The sequence below is a fragment of the Eulemur rufifrons genome, chromosome 4 (assembly GCF_041146395.1).
Source record: "Eulemur rufifrons isolate Redbay chromosome 4, OSU_ERuf_1, whole genome shotgun sequence".
Taxonomy (NCBI): Eukaryota; Metazoa; Chordata; class Mammalia; order Primates; family Lemuridae; genus Eulemur; species Eulemur rufifrons.
In genome coordinates, this window is record NC_090986.1 from 79,516,988 (window position 1) to 79,536,414 (window position 19,427).

The 19,427-nt window shown below is 34.1% G+C and overlaps 1 protein-coding gene across 3 annotated transcripts in view; it reads left to right on the forward strand.

The window, feature by feature from the left end:
• CDK8 (cyclin dependent kinase 8) overlaps window positions 1-19,427 on the forward strand; it is a 107,403-nt gene that overhangs the window by 5,955 nt on the left and 82,021 nt on the right. The gene's annotated exons all lie outside the window — the stretch shown is intronic.

The following is a 19,427-nucleotide window of genomic DNA, read 5'->3' on the forward strand; positions in this document are numbered from 1 at the left end:
GCAATTTAATAAGCACTATAGTAATTAATACAAGGTGTTATTGGAACCCAGAGAAGGAAGTCTCCACCGGGCTTGGGTTTTCAGGAAAAGCCTCTCAAAGATGGCAGCATTTGGTTTGGATCTTAGAAGATGAGGAAAATCTCATCAGAAGGGTATTCCAAGAGGAATAGGACAAAGAGGGATGCTTTTTATTGTTTTCTGCGGACCCCAGTAAATTTTCTGGGTTTGAAATTTTTCTTCCCATGTCTTTCCTCTTCCCTCATTTTCCTTTGCCAGCATTTTTTGAGCTCTTGTTGTACATGTTATGCAGGTACTACCAATGTTCTATTGCAGCCACTGGACATGATGAGGTCTGTGTTATTTAACAATGGGGATAAATTTATATGCATGCACTAAACACCTTAATTGTGTCTGTGGCAGTTTTTCATCAAAAGAACATTGGCCGTTTAATACAAGCAACCTCTGAAATCCAAATGTCTGCTTTAACACTCTTTCATATGTAATAGTACCAAGCTCCATTTTGCTAGTGGCTCTGAGTGGCAAATTATTCTGTTTTGGCCTTACCTCCAAGGGGAGTAGGGAGTCAGAATTTTTTCTGTGCTGCTGAGATGGGGCGGCAAAAGATTGGAGGGGTAAAGAAGTTCTTCTTTCACTTAGAGTTTAGAAAGTAATGGAATTTCTCTTGTTGGGGCTCTCATGTGTGGCAAGATGGGAGATTGGGACAGGGCTTCTGGCATACTGAGTTTCAGGTAGGAAAACAGAAATAATGAAAAATTCTAATACATGTTGTAGGCCGTTTGCAAACTTAACTACTTTGAAAATTATTTCTCTGGGCAAAAGTATTCAAACTGTGATTTACAAACATTTGAAATTTGATACATTTGTTAGTTGGGAAATGTATGTGCCAAATCAGTGTTGATAAATATGTATTATTCCCTGTGGCTGGTATCATCTTTCTTGTTGTGCCTTTCAGTATTGAATCCAATCCTCATTGTCTCTTTAGTCATTTTCTGTTCTTAGCTGCTGCTAGAGAATGAAAATCCTACCATCCTTTCTTCCTTTGGAACAATTTTTAAGTTCTTTCCTTTATGCCAGCTTAGGTAGGCCTTGGTTATCTCTTTGTTATTGGTACTTAGAAATTACTATGAGATCTTTTGTCTTTTGAATCTGTTGTCACTCAAGGCAGTTCTTGATGTTGTTACTAAAAGATGGCTTTCACCTGTTATTTTGACCTTACTACTTAGAGACCCTTTGGTGTCATGTTTTCAATATTCTTTAATAGTTATTGTCAAAGTTCCCAAATCAGTCCTCGCTGTAGTAAGCTGCCTTTACTGATGGTATTATGTCATGCCCTTCAGATGTGTTGTGGCAGAAAAAATGCAGAACAACTCTTTTTAAAATCAAGATTTTAAAAGTCACGTTCCACAAAATGCACCCTTTTAAAGTATGTGGTTTTTAGTATGTTCACAAGGCTGTGCAACCATCATCACTATGTAATTCCAGAACATCTTGTCACCCCAAAAAGAAATCCTGTACCTGTTATCAGTCACTCTACATTCCTCTCTCTCCCCAGCCACTGACAGCCACTAATCTACTTTCTGTCTCTATGAATTTCCCTATTCTGGACATTTCATATAAATGGAATCATGTAATACATGGCCTTTTGTGTCTTCGTTCTTTTACGTGTAGTACATGTATCAGTACTGTTTATGGCTGAATAATACTGCATTGTGTGGATATACCACATTGTTTATACATTCATCAGTTGGACATTTGGGTTGTTTCCACTTTTTGGCTATTATGAATAATGCTGCTGTGAACATTCATATGTGTGTTATGTGGATGTATGTTTTCAGTTCTCTTGGGTATATACCTGGGAGTGGAATTTCTGAGTTAATATCCAAAGCAGCTGAGAACCAATTCTGAGTGGCTTTGCATTGATTCTGGTTTAGGACCAAATTCTTTGTCCTTTGTCTGTGAAACCTGACTAGCCTACCTTATTCTAGGACAATGCTCACACAATAATCTGTTGCAGTGATTCTGAAATGGAGTTTCATACAACTGCTCCTCCTCCATCAAATCCAACCGCTGTGACCTTTTTCTCAGGCAGCACCTTGTGCTGGAATATTTTTTTCCTTTAGCTGAAAAAGATTCTAACATTTAGCCTCAGAAATCCCAACTACTTTATCTTAACATACACCTCTAATAATTCCCTCTTCAGTCATCACCCAGTAAAACATAGTTGTCCTTCATTGATATATTATGTAGCTGCTTCAGTGCATATGTGGTTAATGTTTATATGTCCTTTGGGTCTTTCTGGTGAATGTTTATGGGTTAGATATTATAGATTTTCTCCAGGGTAATGATTGTGTTCTCCTCAGTTCCTGGCACATTGCCAAATGTGGACAGGTATTTAATGTTTTGTTTTGTTTTTTTTTCTTGCATATTTGAAATTTATATTTGAAAATCTTCTAGATTTGCTAAAATTAAAAACTTGAGGTACATTATGAGACAGTAGAAAGGCAATGCCTTGTAAAAACACCAAGAGAAGCAAAAGTTTGGTGAATTGGCTATATTGATTCCCTGAACAGAACTGAACAAAACCAAAAGCCAAAGGCAAAGACAAACTTCATTAATTGGCTGAATCCAAATGGAAGGTCCAGGTATTTGAAAATTGAGCCACTAGAAAGAATGAAGTATTTATTTGAAATATACCTCATAAGTGAGGCCGGGCGCGGTGGCTCACGCCTGTAATCCTAGCACTCTGGGAGGCCGAGGCGGGTGGATCGCTCAAGGTCAGGAGTTCGAGACCAGCCTGAGCAAGAGTGAGACCCCGTCTCTACTAAAAAAATAGAAAGAAATTATATGGACAACTAAAACATATATATAGAAAAAATTAGCCGGGCATGGTGGCGTGTGCCTGTAGTCCCAGCTACTTGGGAGGCTGAGGCAGTAGGATCGCTTGAGCCCAGGAGTTTGAGGTTGCTGTGAGCTACACTGACGCCACGGCACTCACTCTAGCCCGGGCAACAAAATGAGACTCTGTCTCAAAAAAAAAAAAATAAGTGAATTCATTTAAGTGGGAATCAAACCTATATTCTAAAATTAAGGAAAATGTAATTAGTTTTTGAACCAGAGTTGGCATTTAATTTTGTTCAAACTCCTTGTTTTATATAGTATGATTGTTTCATATATGAAGTTTATTTTTGTTATGTGAATAAAAAATTATTTTTTATGAGTACTACTCAAGGTAGCTCAGTTACTCATAACACTAGACAAGCTCTTTAAAAATCCATAACTTTATTACAGCCTGTGAATTCAAACCAAGTAATCATCCTACGGAGAGGAATTCTTTATATCATGATGCAAAACCTACTCTGGGTGTTTCTATACACCTGAATTTATAGATTATCTAGAGAACTAAAGGAACTTACTAAAAAAACTTGTCAAGCAGTGTTATTAAGGTTTATATTAAACAGGTCATATTTTTTGGGGGAGGGAAGGGAGCAGGTTTTGAAAAATTAACTTTATAAGGCTTCTGTTTTAAGGAAAACCAATAAATAATGTGAAAATTTAAGTTCATATGGAATAGAAAAATTCGTTTGGAGTTTTGTTCACTTTGTGAAAGAATCCCTTTAAGTGAGCTTGCCTAGTGCTTTATTATGTGACTCAGTTTGCAAAAATTGAGTTTATACACAATTTCCAAGAAAATGTCAAGCACAAAGCAAGAAATACTTCTAATTTGTTTTCTAGTGTTGACTTAATATTGATGGTTCTTTGAAGTGTAAGATTAAATTATTTAAATATTTGTCATTCCATTATAGTTTCTCTTTAGCTGTAATTCTTTTTATAAATTTGTATGCTTATAGTTTATTTGGTAGTTATTTAAAGAATGTCTGAAATATGCTAGGTTCTATGCCAGACATAGGAGATTCAGCAGTGAACAACCCATGGTCTCACTCTTTAGGGAACTTACAGACTTTTGAGGGGCACAGACCAGTAAACAAGCAATTATAATATAGTAGGATAAAGGCTACAGTAGGGTATAGGTTGCCATGAGGGTACCTAATCTGCTCTTGGGGGCTCAAGGGACAGTTCACATATGACTTGAAAGATAATTAGAAGTTGTGAGTGGGAATTGGGGCGCTGTAGTACAGGCTGGAGAGGTGATATCAGTTGTGGCTTCAGAATTACTTTATACAGGAGGGAGTTGCTATCTGGCAGAAAAGGGAGTATAGTAATGTTTAATAAGCCACTTGTAACTTAAATTGTTTATTTGAGGTACTTTTGGGAGCTTGTGTGTTGTAGGAGGGAAGACAAAAGTTCTCCCCAGGTATGCTTTGGGGGCACTGCTGAGTAGCATGTTCAAAGGAAAGATGGTATGGTAAGAGAATGGAAAGAATTTTAGTGCCAGATTGTAGAAGGGAGTGGGGGTGGAGTGAGAAGTATAAAAAAATAAAGTTGGAGAAGTAAGTAGATTATCATAAATCATATTATAGACTTTGTACTTTGTTCTGAAGGAAGTGGGAACCATTTGTAGGATTTTAAACAGATAGCAATAAATTTATTTATTTATTTATTTTGAGACAGCATCTCACTCTGTTGCTCAGGCTAGAGTGCCCTGGAGTCAGCCTAGCTCACAGCAACCTCAAACTCCTGGGTTCAAGCGATCTTCCTGCCTCAGCCTCCCAAGTAGCTGGAACTACAGGCATGCGCCACCATGCCTGGCTGATTTTTTTCTATATATATTTTTAGTTGTCCATATAATTTCTTTCTATTTTTAGTAGAGACGGGATCTTGCTCTTGCTCACGCTGGTCTCAAACTCCTGAGCTCAAACGATCCACCCGCCTCGGCCTCCCAGAGTGCTAGGATTACAGGCGTGAGCCACCGTGCCCAGCCAGCAATAAATTTAGATTTCTCATTTAAAAAGATTGCTTGGCAACACAATCAGAATGGCCATAGGGAACTGTGTGGTTAGGAGAATGTAATAGTAATCCAGGTGAGAGATGCTGTGACTTGAATTAGGGAAGTGAGAGAGAGGATTAGGAAGAGAATCAATAGGACTTGTTGATTTATTGGGTGTAAGAAATGAAGGAGTGAGAAGAATCAAGGATAATGCCCAGGTTTCTGGCTTGGGCAGCTGGGTATTGCTGTTCACACAGAGAGCCAAAACAGGAAGAGGAGCAGGTTTGAGGGGTAACATGATGGTCGAGTTTTGATACATTGAATTTTGGGTCCTATTAAACTCCTAAGAAGAAATGTCCATTAGGCAGATACATGAATCTAGTGCTCAAGAGAGGGATCTGGATAGAGAGAGACTTTGGAGTTACTAAGTACCTGAAGGTAGTAGGTTTGAGTGATAACAAATGGCCTAGAGAGAGTATGTAGAGCAAGAAGAGGACCTAGGAAAGAGAATAGAGAGATATTTACCTAGGAGGCTAAGTAGTTGAGTCCAGAGAAGGAGAAAACCCAAAGTTGCTGTCTGTGCAACAGTAATTGTGTAGTGTACAGCTTACTGCTTGTACACAGCAGCTCAGAGAAATATCAGGACCTTGTAGATAGAATCATAATAGTGAGAGGGAGAGTATTTCCAGAGGAGTGTTAGATAGGGAGTGCCACATGCACCTCAGAGGGCAAGGGACATAATGAACTGTCTGGGTTAAACAAAATATTTTAAACAAAATAAAAATTCAGCTAAAGATTTTTGGACATCAAAGCTTAAATGATAACATACTTTGTAGGTTTTATCCAAAATGTTTTGGTGCTTATCATTCAGAGCCCAAGCAATGAAAAGCTTCACTTCCATCTTTTGTTCTACATTGGCTTTGTTACCTTAGCGAAACCTGTTGATGCCATTTAGTTATTTTTTTATTGCATGCTATTCAGGATAGTTCTTATTTTTTTTAAATGAAAATAGCTTTTTTTTTCTGATTATGAAAATGATGATACATGTTCATTGTAAAAATGTAAATAGTCCAGCAATGTGTTCGGAAACTAAAACCCCTAACTCTACTATTAGGAAACAGTATTTTCCATATCATCTTTTCAGATAACTCTATGAATATATGTATAGATTAATGAAATCTATGATCTTGTATTTTTCATTCAAAAATATTATGCATCTTTCCATGTCAATAAATGTAGTTCTGAATCACCATTTTTAATTTTTGCAGAGCATCAGATAGTATATATGCATATAAATATGTAGTTAGCAAGTTCTCTAGTGTTAGACATTTAAGTAGTCTCCAAATGTTAGCCATTACAATTAGCAAGGGACATCAATAAATATGCCCATGCTTCTCCAATGTAGCATGAAGTCCTTGAAGTGAAATTTTCATAGTCAAAGGTTATGTACTTTCAACAAGTATATTTTTATTATAAAATAAGATTGAATTATAAAAAATGTATTCTCATGATGAAAAAATTCAAACAGCACATAAGAATACCCAAGAAAATCTAAGTCCTCCTTTTATCTCACTCAGATTTAGTTCTGCTCTTTAGGGGTAATCATTGCTAGTGGCTTCGTGTGTGTGTGTGTGTGTGTGTGTGTGTGTGTGTGTATGCATATAGCAGCAAATATGTACATGGGTAGACTTTAAAATTTACTTTAACACTTTATTCTTTTTGAGCAGCTAATACAAGCATATGGAAAAATTTTAAATAAGCATTCTGTGCCTTGCTTTTTTCAGTTCACATGTTTTGGAAATCTGTATCAGCACATGGAACTCGATTCTTTTCGTCAGTTCATCATTCTGTTTTATGGATATAATATACTGGCCCAATCAAAGGACATTTAGGTTGTTTTCAGTTTTTTACACAATTAAAACAGTACTGCAGTAAATGTAGCTTACATCTGTCTTCGCATACAACATGCTCTCAGGTGGAGGTGGAACTTCCCAGGCCCCCAGAGTTTCCCATGGAGACATTTACTGTGTGAAGGAGCAACGTGTCCATCAAGTAAGAGAAGCTCCCTTTGCCATATCCACAGGAATTTTATCCCTCCTGGCTTCTTTCAGTGGTTGTAGAGACAGATCACCATGCCCAAGTATAAGTTACTGGTAACAACCACAGCACATTGCTGCAAGACTGGTGAAGTGAAGGTCAGTTTCCCAGAATATCTCTTAACAGCCCTGGGCTTCAGACTCTTTGAGGTTTAATCTTTGTCCTCTAAAAAGGTTGCACCAATTACATTCACATCAAAACTCCAAAACCAAAACTGACCTGGAAAGAAGAAATGGGAATAAATATATTAGTAGTAATGGCGTGTTTGAGTCATAAGATTAAATACATTGTAAGGTCAAAATTGTTTAGATTCTTTTAGAAATTTTGCTCTGGGTTTTTTTCTGCCACATAGTCCGGTGTAATTTAGATTATTGCTTAGGGTAAAAATATTTAAGAACCATATGGATATTTGAAATTATAGTCATTTCATTATTTTTACATCTTACTTTGTATTTACTTTCATCAAATTTTTCTATTCCAACTTAACACTATTGCTATAATTTGTTTATATCACGAATGATTGATGTTTTTGTGCATTCTGCCTCCATCCACTTTTACTTAACACTGACCCTTAGTACTCTTAATCTTGCTTAGATCATCTTTCCATTTTATGTTGATTGGCCTTGGTCATCCTCTCATTCCCTGCCCAGCACTGACCTTCTACTCCTGATTTTTTCCTTTCTGCCTCTTTTTGGCTTGCTTTTCTACTTCATACTGATTTTGTGTGTGGTTTTTCTTTTGTTTTTTTTTTTTCATACTGATTTTGGCTCTGGCCTTGTTCCTTGTCACCTTTTCAGTTATGTTCACCTCTGGGTTTGCCTCCATAGAACAGGAAGCTGGAGCTCCTTCTCCTGCCAGTGGAATTGTTTGACTTTTTGTATTCAGAGGTAATCATTCATGTTAAGGAAGCAGGCAGGTAATTATCTATAAGACAGCTCTCTTGTATTTTGTTAATTTTGAAAGAACTTTAAAAACTGTTTTAAGTACTGCTACATATAATTCTTTCTCCGTAGATACAATGACTGCTTAATACGACTTTGGAAAGTATTCCTTATAGACAGGAAGCTGAAGAAGTACACAAATATTTTATCTTTATATCTGAAAATCTATTTTGGTACCAACGAGTCCAGCTCTGCTTGAGAATTTAAACCAGATATCCTGGAGCTGAAAGTCACTATTGTCTTGTTTTAGCCAAGACTAACTGACCTCTGCAGATCCCCTTTAAGTTTGTGTCATGAGCTAGACTCGGAAGTGCGTAAGTGGAAAACATAAGGAAATCTATCAAAGTAGCACATATTTCTCATACTTCATCTGTTTCTCTTAAGGATTTTTTGGAGGGGGGCAGGCATGGACTATTCTATTCTCAAAGGTGATTCAGCCTGATGTTCTTAAGTATTTGAAGTTTTCAGTGCAAGTGAAAAATGTCAGCCAAGTTTATCACTTTTTTAAACTTTTTTTTTTTTTTACTTTGATCATGTAGTATATTTGCTCTATTTCTGTTGCACTTTGTGTAACTGGACTACGTGAATTTAAGTATGCTTGCTAGTTTTCAAATCAGAATGCAGTACAATTATATTTTTACTTAGTGTAATTTTGTGCTGTAATTATCCTTGAAACAGTTTGGAATGTAAGACATTTGCTACTAGTTGTTTAAGTGTTTAAAAAGTAATTTTAATTTAGTTGCAGTATATAAAATAGAGAAATTAAATCCCAGTGGTCTTCAAGGAGAAAATGTTAGTAATTCCTTCCAAAAAGTTATAAATTTATAGTTCATAAAGTTTCTATTTCATAGCTTTATTGAGATATAATTCACCTACCATACAATTTACCTATTTACGGTATACAGGTTAGTGCTTTTTAGTGTATTCACAGCGTTATACAGCTATTACCATAAGCTAACTTTAGAATATTTTTGGTCCCCCCTAAAAGAAACCCTTAACCATTAGCAGTCACTCTCCATTTCCTCCAGTCCTTAGCCCTAGGCAACCAGTAATCTGCTTTCTCTCTGGATTTGCCTATTCTGGACATTTCATATAAATGAAATCACACATTTGTGCTCTTTTATAACTGTTTTCTTTTACTTAACCTAATCTTTTCAAGGCTCATCCATGTTGTAGCATTTTGTTCATTCATTAGTTGATGAATATTTCGGTTGTTTCCACTTTTCAGTTAATGAATGATGCTGCTGTGAACATTGGCGTATAACTATCTGAGTCCTTGCCTTCAATTCCTAGGTATTCAGTATACCTGGAAGTGGAATTGTTGGATCACGTGGTAACTGTGTGTTTAATTTTTCAGTAACCACCAAACTGTTTTCCACAGCTGCTGTACCATTTTACATTCCCACCAGCAATGTACCAGGGTTGCAGTTTCTCCACATTCTTAACAACACTTATTTTCTGTTTTTTTTTAATAATACACATCTTTATAGGTTTAAATGGTGTCTTACTCTGATTTTGATTTGCATTTCTGTAATAACTAATGATGTTAAACATCTTTTTATGTGCTTATTTACATTTGTGTATCTTGGGAAAATATATTCAAATCCCTTGCTCACTTTTAAATTGAATTATTTGGAGTTGTAGGAGTTCTTTGTGTATTCTGGATGCTGCACCCTTATCAGATATATGATTTGCAGATATAGTCATGTATCCCTTAAGGATGAAGATACCTTCTGAGAAATGCGTTGTTAGGAAACTTCTTTATTTTGGGAACATCATGAGGTGTACTTATACAAACCTAGGTGAGATAGCCTACTACCCACCTCACCTATATGTCGTGGCCCATTGCTCTTAGGCTACAAACCTATACAACATGTTATTGTACTGAATACTACAGGCAACTGTAAAACACTGTTTAAGTATTTTTGTATGTAAGTTCATCTAAACATAGAAAAAGAACAGTGAAAATACAGTATAAAAGATAAAAATATGGTACACCTGTAAAGGGCACTTACTATGAATGGAGCGTGCAGGATTGGAAATTGCTCGGTGAGTGGTGAGTACGTGGTGAGTGAATGTGAAGGCCCAGGATATAAATGTACACTATGGTAGACTTTATAAAGATTGTACACTTAGGCTATACCAAGTTTATAAGAATTTTTTTTCTTTCTTCAATAATAAATAAGCCTCAGTTTACTGTAATTTTTTTTACTTATTGGACCACTGTCAGTGGTAAATGTGGTCTGTCATTGACTGAAACGTTGTTATGCAGTACGAGACTATATTTGGATTGTTTGTTTTGTTTGTTTTTGAGACATGGTCTCACTCTGTTGCTTGGGTTAGGGTGCAGTGTTATCATCATAGCTCACTGCAGCCTCAAAGTCCTGGAGTCAAGCCATCCTCCTGCCTCAGCCACCTGAGTATCTAGGACTACATGTGTGCATCACCATGCCCAGCTAGTTTTTTAAATTTTTGTAGAGATGAGGTCTTGCTGTATTGCCCAGGCTGGCCCAAGGCTGTGATGTGCTGGGATTACAGGCATGAACCACCGTGTCTGGCCGTGAGTTGTATTTTTACTTTCTCGTTGGTATTGTTTGTAGCACAAAAGTTTTTAATTTTGATGTACTCTAGTGTATCAATTTTTCCTTTTGTGGCTGTGTTTTTTGGTGTTGTATCTGAAAAACCATTGCTTAAGGATCACGAAGACTTCTGTGTTTTTTTCCTAAGAGTTTTATAGTTTTAACTCCTAGATTTGGGTCTCTAATCTGTTTTGAGTATTGTGTGAGTTAAGGGTCCTACTTGATTCTTTTGCCGATGGATATCCAGTTGTCCCACCATCTTTGAATTATCTGGGCACTCTTGCTAAAAATTAGGTGGCCATAAATGTGGATTTTTGTTTTTTTTCTGGACTCTCAATGTGTATCTGTCCTTCAGCTAGTACTATAATGTCTTCATTTACTGTAGCTTTGTAGTTAGTTTTGAAATTGGGATGTGTGAGTCCTCCAACTTTGTTTTTCTTTTTCAAGGTTTTTTGGACTTTTCTGTAGTCAAAAAGTTTAAACTTTGACTACATCTGGTATTATCTCTCTTTTCTAATAGATTATAACCTAGGATATGTTAGAAACATATGCGTGTGTATGGTTCCAAATAAAACAGTTTCTGAGTAACTGATTCACTTTTTATTCACCAAACCTTTATTTTAATCATTGCAGAAGAAAATTATTTATTTGTTATATAATAAAAATTATACACATACATATACATGATATACTTGGAACATAATTTAGCTTCTTCTATGTAGTTCAAAATCATTGTGAAAAGTTAGCTATTGTGTAGTGTTATTTCCAGGTGCTTTTTATATATCTGGCTATTGGCTTCTGAACTAAACAGCCATGTCTTCAGAGTTCATCTGACTATGTAGTTTTCCTTTACCCTTGTTGTTAGTTGTTACTTTAAAAAAAACTTAATGTTTTATGTCTTTTTATTTATTTTAAAAAATTTTATTCATACATTATATTTGTACATATTTATAGCATACATGTAAAATTTTGTTACATGAATAGAATATGTAATGATCAAGTCAGGTTATTTAAGATATTTATCACTTTTATGTTTGGGGAAGATTTCAAGTCCTGTCTTCTAGCTATTTTGAAACATACAATACATTGTTGTTAATTATAGACACTCCACATAATATTTTATGTTTTTAATTATAAAAATAAGTATCAATTACAGAAAATGAAAATAAATTCTAAGAAAATAAAATTTACCTTAATTTGGCCACTCAGACTTTTTTCTAGGCATGTTTTAAAATCACATTATATTGTGTCTGTTGTTTTGAAACTGTTTAAATTGTGTATATTCAATGTCTTTAATTATCTTTTTAAATCTTTCTATTAAGTTTTAATGTCTATTATATTGTATGGTTGTACTTTTTTTTTAACATTTAATTAGCATGGTTTGGGTTTCTCATTGCAGTTAAAATTTTGTTGCTACATCTTTGTACACACCTGTGATTTTTCCCTTGGGAAAAATTCTTAGAAATGGATTTACCGATCCCTTTTTAAGGTTTTTAATATATGAGGCCAGATTTTTCTCCCAGAAAGTTTGAACTGATTTGTAATCTCACTCATAATGAACAGGAGAAATGTTTGCCTCCTCCTTGATCAGTGTTTTTATTATTGTTTTCTTTAACTTGGCAGATTTGATAGGAAGCCTATGGAAATTGTGGTTTTATTTACATTTGTTTCATTAACATTTAAATTTTTAGTTTTATGTTTACTCATTATTTAATTTCTTTTGTGAATTGCCCAATCATATTTTGCCCATTTTCTGTACTATTTTCCTAAAAATTTTTTTTATAAAGGGTTTTGTTTGTTGGGATATTAAATCATTTTTTATGTTGCAAGTTTTTCCAATTTTTCATTTATCTATATTTATGACTTTAAATGTTTAATCAAATCTGTCATTCTTTTACTGCTTCTAACTTTTCTCCATTATATGCTTTTACTTCTGTTTTCATCTGCATTTCTATAGCTTTAAAAAATATTGTAATTATATTTTTATTTAATCTTAAATTTATTTGATATAACTTGTTAGGTAAGGTTCTAATTTTATTTTTTCTATTCCTTTTAATGCTGTTGAATAACTCTTTCACAATTGACTTGAAATGCCACCTTTATTATTACCTAATGATCCTATATATACTTGGTTTTTATTTCTGGAATTTCTCTGCTGGTCCACTGATCTCTCTATTGCTGTGTTACTCCTCTGCTGTTTTAAGCGTTATACATTTATAATATCTGGTAAGATCAGTACTTTTATATTACTTTTCTTTGGGGAAAAAAATTAGTTTTTCTTGTTCATTTATTCTAGGTAAACTCTAAAATCAACAATTAAAGTTCCAAAAAAATTTTGAGTTTTGAGTTGAATAGTGTTTAAATATTAAATATGTATGTTAATTACTCTTCATACTCAGCAATATGGTTATGTTTTTTATTTATTCAAATTTTTTCTTAGGAACCTTGATAAAGCCTTATAGTGTTCTTCATAAAAGTTCTATATATTGTTTATTACAAGGTATTTTATGTATTTAAGTTGTAATTGCACAGCTTTGTGTATCGTAGGTCTCATGCAATATTTGTGACATGCTAAAATATTTTTTATTGTTCATCTGAAATGCAGATTTATCTGGGTGTGCTGTATTTCGTTTGCTAAATCTGGCAACCTTATACATATTTTTAAACTATTTGTTAAGGAATTTTTAAAATATGCCCCAAAGTAGAGACAGATCTATAATTCCCCATTAACCCACCATGCATCTTAAACAATCATAAACTTTCTACAGTTCCTGTCATTTTTTATTGCTTTTTTTAGTTTACTATCTTGGATTTTTACATCATCTGCTAATATTAATAATTTTATTATTTTTTTCTAGTACTTCAACTTTAGAAAATCTAGTGTTATTTCATCGGCTGTAACTTTTTAATAAGTTTTTAGCAATAACTTTTTAATTGCTTTAACTTCTTCCTGGCCGTGTTGGAGATATTTTTGTCTTTTGATTTTTAAATGGGAATATTTCTAGTGTTTTTCTCTTAGGTAAGAGCTCTTATTTTTATTTTTCTAATTTTACTAAATTTGAGATTGATGTATATGATATACTAGCTTTATGAGCTTGAGCAATTTATTTAATCTCTCTGGGCACTTCAGATTTCTCATCTGTAAAATGAACTCATCCCACAGAGTTCTTTTATATAACATAAGAAGATAACACATATAAAAGGTTTCAAGTGCACATAAGGCCGTATAAGTTATGTATAGTTTAATATATTTATTAATCTCACTTGTTCAGTCATTTGTGATTACCTATTTCTTTAGTGCCCAAATATGCTAATTTATTTTCAATAAGAATTAGAGATGTTTATTAGTAGATGATCATCTTGAATATGTTTGTTTGCAGTTAGCCAACCTATAGTTGTTTCTGCTGCAGTATTATGGTTGTGTTTCTGAGAAATCACTCATTAGGAAAAATATCTTATAAAAATGGCAATTTCATTGGAAAAAGAGGACAAGAGAGTTTCTGTAGGACTTGATGTAATACAAGTATTTGTATAGCTATCATCTAAAAATAATAAATATGCTGACTAAAATTAACAAAAACCAAATGTTTCCTTCCTTACCGTTTAGTCCACACACTCAGAAGATTCTTAGCTTCTCCTATCACATGTGTCCTTGACCAGGCACTTTTGCTTGTAGAACTGTTCTCAACTGCCAATGGTAAACGAAAGAATAAAAACGCTTGAGTAAACAAAACTCTATTTCAGAAGACATTCAAACAGTGCAGCTATGTGTGCCTATTCTTTGCATGCAGCTATTATTTTTCCTATTTGCACTGTGCTGATTCCAGTTGGCAGAGTAATTATAATGCTTCATGTGCTGATTCTTTCCCCTAATCAATGATGTTAAATCTATATTATGTTATAGATTGTTATGTTATGTTATAAAAACTCATGCTATAAGAGACATGCCTATATTTGCTAGTACATAGGAAGTAGTAAGTACTGTAAATACTTGTTGATTGCAAATGGCCAAATGACCCATTTCAAATGTTGAGACTCATTGTTATTGCTCTAGTTAGGTGCAGGTATTCAAGCTTGGGTCAGTAAATAGTGCTTATTGGATATTGGCTGAAAACAAAGTAGAAAGTGTAATCCTGCTATTGTGCAAAGTCATAGTACCTTCTTACTTTTGACAAGTGTTGTTACATTTTAAGAAGGTAAGAACTGGAACAGGCTTGGAGAAAGGCAAACAAAATGATTGGGGGAAAGGTACCATAGTATATAAACTAAAGGGGTTTGGGTTTTCCAGCTTGGAGATTAAGAGATGGACTTGAAGTATAGAAAACTGTGAATCATATAGGTAAATTGGACTTGTTTTTAATCTCCGCCTGATGCGTAGTCATTTCTTCTTTTCCCAGTCTTGAAATAGGACAGTTGAATGGAAGCTCTGTACTACTTTATTTGGAAGCTGAAAACATAATTAACTTCCGTAAAAGTTTAGGTATATTCATGAATTACAGGTTCATAATTAGTTACTATATGGGATTAAGCTATTTTAAGGTTGTATCCTCACTCTTCTGAGATTTAGATCAAGGGGCATAAGTGTAAATATGAGTGCTGCTTAAAATATTTGCTTCGCTATTATGGGGAAGAAGGACAAAACTACTTAGTGACCTGAGGTGTAGAACTGTGGCCAATGACTGAAGCTAAAAAGAACATATTAATACTTTGACACTGTAACATAAGAAAGAGCTTTGTAACAAAGTTTTCTAAACATGGAATGGAAAATAGAAAATTTGTTCTTTCAGTGTATGGTTTCAGCATGTCCTAAATGACAAATTGATGGAATTGTTGTAGAAGAAATTCAAGTATAGGATGTATGTTTAGACTAGATGACTTGTATGGTCCCACCAGCTCTGAGATTTTATAATAAAATATCAGGAAACATTATTAGTTAGAGAACATTGGCTGAATGGGCTATACATCTAGAAAAAGTACAAGAAGTTATGCCAAAACCTGGAGGTGGTTGTTTTGCCTTTAAAAGTTTGATGATCCACAGCCTTGTTTTACATTTTTTAAGGAATACTCTAAAATTTTAAAAATGAAATGGTCATGGAAGAAATATAGACAGTATAGGAGGGCATGAACTAGAAAGTAGGAGTGCTCCAATCCTCTGACCACCCTGTTTCCCTCTCTAACTAGTAGTGAGGGAAAGGAAAGTGTTGAGAATCTTCCCCAGGTTTTTGCTTGAGTAACTGACTCAGCAGTGGTTTTGCCATTAAATGAGAGACAGGGTAAGACTTGGAAAAACAGGAAGCTGTGTGGAGCAATCTTACCGAATTGTCTTATATTGTTCGATTAAATTATTTGGGCCTTGAATGCTGTTTGTCCTCTAGTGACATCTTGTCTTCAAAGATGTTATATTATTCCAAAAGGAATAGGAGCTGACTTGAAGAGGTTTTTATTGACCATATTTGGGACAACTTGAGTATCCAAAAGAATATGCAGTCAGCCCTCCATATTTGCTGGGGGTTCTACATCCATAGATTCAACTGGCCACAGATGGAAAATGTAGTTAGGCCTACAATGGTTGCATCTGTACCGAACATGTACAGGCTTCTTTTTACTCATCATCATTCCCTAAACAATACAGCACAACAACCATTTACATAGCATTTACACTGCATTAGGTATCATAAGTAATCTAGAGATGATTTAAAGTATCAGGATGATGTGTGTAGCTTACATGAAAATACCACCTTGCTTTATATTAGGCACTTGAGCATCTGTGGATTTCAGTATCCAAGGAGGGGTCCTGAAACCAATTCCCCCCATGGAAAATATACAGGGATGACTGTATATTATAATATCTCATAAAAAGAATCCATATTGATAGTAAAAACCAGGGAGTAGTTCTTTATAGAAGAATGTCAGTTGATAAATGTAGACGGAATGATAAATCAAAAAACCATTTTGTGACTCTCTTGATTTAGGCAAGAGTCATCGATGGATACTAAAGTAACTGGGTGAAAGTTTTGGGAAAATAAAATATTCATATGGTTTGAAAATATCACCTCACAAATTATTTACTAATTGCAAAAGCAAAAATAATGCACGTTTATAATGGAGAGATATGACAGTCACCAACTTAACAAAGTGATCGATTTTAGCATCATGAGAGTGGGACAGCCCATCATTTTTTGCTGTTGATGTAATATAGTAAGAGAGAAAAAAAATCACTGGTATAGTTATTTCACCAAAAATGTTTAACTTAAATCTAATCATGATGGAACAGTCAGACAAATCTAGAATTTGTGCTGATCTATGAGACCACTGGCCTAGTCTCTTTAACAAAGTCAGTATTAAAGCTTCATGGTGGTAAAGACGGATCCAGTTTAAAGGAGACATAACCAAATTCAGTGCATGGATCCTGGATTTAATAAAAACCTGTATAAAAGACATTTTTGGAACATTTTGGGAAATTTGAGTATGATTTATACATTAGATAAGTTTATGAAAATATTTTGGGGGAGGTTTGTAAGTGGTATTTTGATTATGTAGGATAATGTCCTTATTCTCAGCAGATGTATGCTGAAGCATCTAGGATTGAAGTGTGACATTTGAATGTCTGCAAATTACTTTCAAGTGGTTCAGAAGAAAATAATACGTATGTGTGTATTAAAAGATGTGGCAAAATGTTAATTTTATATAGATGAAAGGTATATAGGAGTTTATTATGCATCCTTTAATTTTTTATTAGATTTAAACATTTTCAAGTACCACATTTTTGAAATCATGATTTTTAATGACTATATCAAAATTACCTATGGCTGTTTATGACAATTTGTTAAATAATTAAATGTAAATTTTTCAGTGAGACTACTTAGGGATTATTTTATACATGGTGGCTTAGGACCTTAAATAAACTCTCAAATATTCATCTGAACCTATCATGTAACTGAAATAACACTAAAAGTAACTTTGTGTGACTCTATAACCTTAGAAATATTCCTCCTTGGAGTCTCCTAGTCTCATTAAAACCTGAGCCTCAGCCTCACAGAAGACTGAATTGATAAGGATTTGGGAATAATATATTGGAGGCACTGGCAGCTGAACAGGTCCAGGGCTCCGTAACAGTAAGTAGTAGCTCAAAGTGACTCCATAGGTACTGGTATTACCTGTGTGTAATTTAAGCCATTCCAGTGGTATATAGTGGCGCCTCTATGTAGTTTCAGTTTTCTTTCACTGATAACTAATGAATGTGAACAGCTTTTCATATGACTAATGGCCACTTGAATATCTGCTTTTATGAAATACCTATGCAGGTTTTTGCCTCTTTTTCTACTGGCCTGTCTACCTTTTCTTATTGATACGTAGGAATTCCTGTCTTTTGCTGAAAAAATATACATGTATTTTTACATATGTAAAACAATATGTACAAAAATATGTATATTTTTCCAGCAAATACCTATTATTCTGTGACTAGAGTTTTTACTCTCACAATAGTATCTTTTGATGAGCAAATGTTCTTAATTTTAGTGCAGTTTAATTTAGCACTTTTTTTATGAGAAATTTTTGTGTCCTGTTTAAGAAATTGTTACCTACTGTAAGGCTGATTTTTCACATTTACAGTTATAGTCCCTTTGGGATTGACTTTTACGTATTACGTATTAGATAGGGGTCAAGGTTTCTTTTACATGCAGTCTTAATTACTGTAGCCTTATAATCAATTGAATTTATAGTAAGTATAGCAAGCCAAGTAGTGTAAATCTTCCAATTTGTTCTGTAAGATGTTCTTGGCCATTCTAGGTTCTTATTTTCTTATACTTTTTAGAATTTGCTTATCAGTTTCTACCAAACACATTCCCACGTGTACACCCACACCCACACGCCTATACCCTGCTAGGATTTTGACTGGGATTGCTTTGAATCTCTAGACCACTTGAGGGAGAAATAACATCTTTATAATTCTGAACCTTCTAATCCATGAAAATGGTAATCCCTCCATTTATTTGGGACTTTGATTTCTCCCAGTCTTTTGTAGTTTTCAGTGTAGACTTCTTATACATCTTTTGTTACATTTATGCCTAGGTATTTGAAGTTTGTTTTTATATCCTACTGTAAATTATATTATTTATTAATTTTATTTTCTATTTGTTGCTGGAATATAGGGATACAATGGGGTTTTGTATGTGGATCTTGTATCATATTTAGCAACCTTTAAATTTGCTTCTTCATTTTAATTATTTCTTCTAATCCTTCTTGGTTTTATCCCTGGCCTAAGATCTCCCTACCATGATCTAATATACCAACACTGTTTTTTGGAAAACCTATTAAATTTTCTTGAGTGCATTTAGATTGGAAGTCACAAATAATTTGATATTAAAATAACGTGTTATAAACTTTGACTTTAGTATATATTTGTAGTAGTCCGATTGTTTTGTTAAATGTGATTTCTTATATATAGCAAAATTAAAGAAACCATATCCAGGAAGATGCTAGTTTTTACCATGAGCATTCTTCTAGAAATAACTTGAGTATAACCATGTTTTAAAAAATGTGTTAAGTAAAGCAGTTTTAAAAGTTATAATTCTGATTTGTGAAAGTCATGCTTATTTACACTTTTTAGAAATATACTTTGTTTTCCTTTCATTTATTCATTTATCGAGCATTTATAAAGTGTCTTTTGTGCAAGGCATTTACTCAAAGATTTTAGAGTTCAATAAGAGTAGAAGTGGGCGTTGGGAAACAGATAGATGGTTGTAATGGAGCGATACTCATCTGATTATAGTGTGCTCTGCATGCTATAGGAGCTAAAAATAAAAAAGGTTGTGTAACCCAGAATGGAGGTTATTTTACTATGCCAAATAGTAAAAGTGCGATTGGAGTGTGATTACTGAATACTACATACACACACACACACAC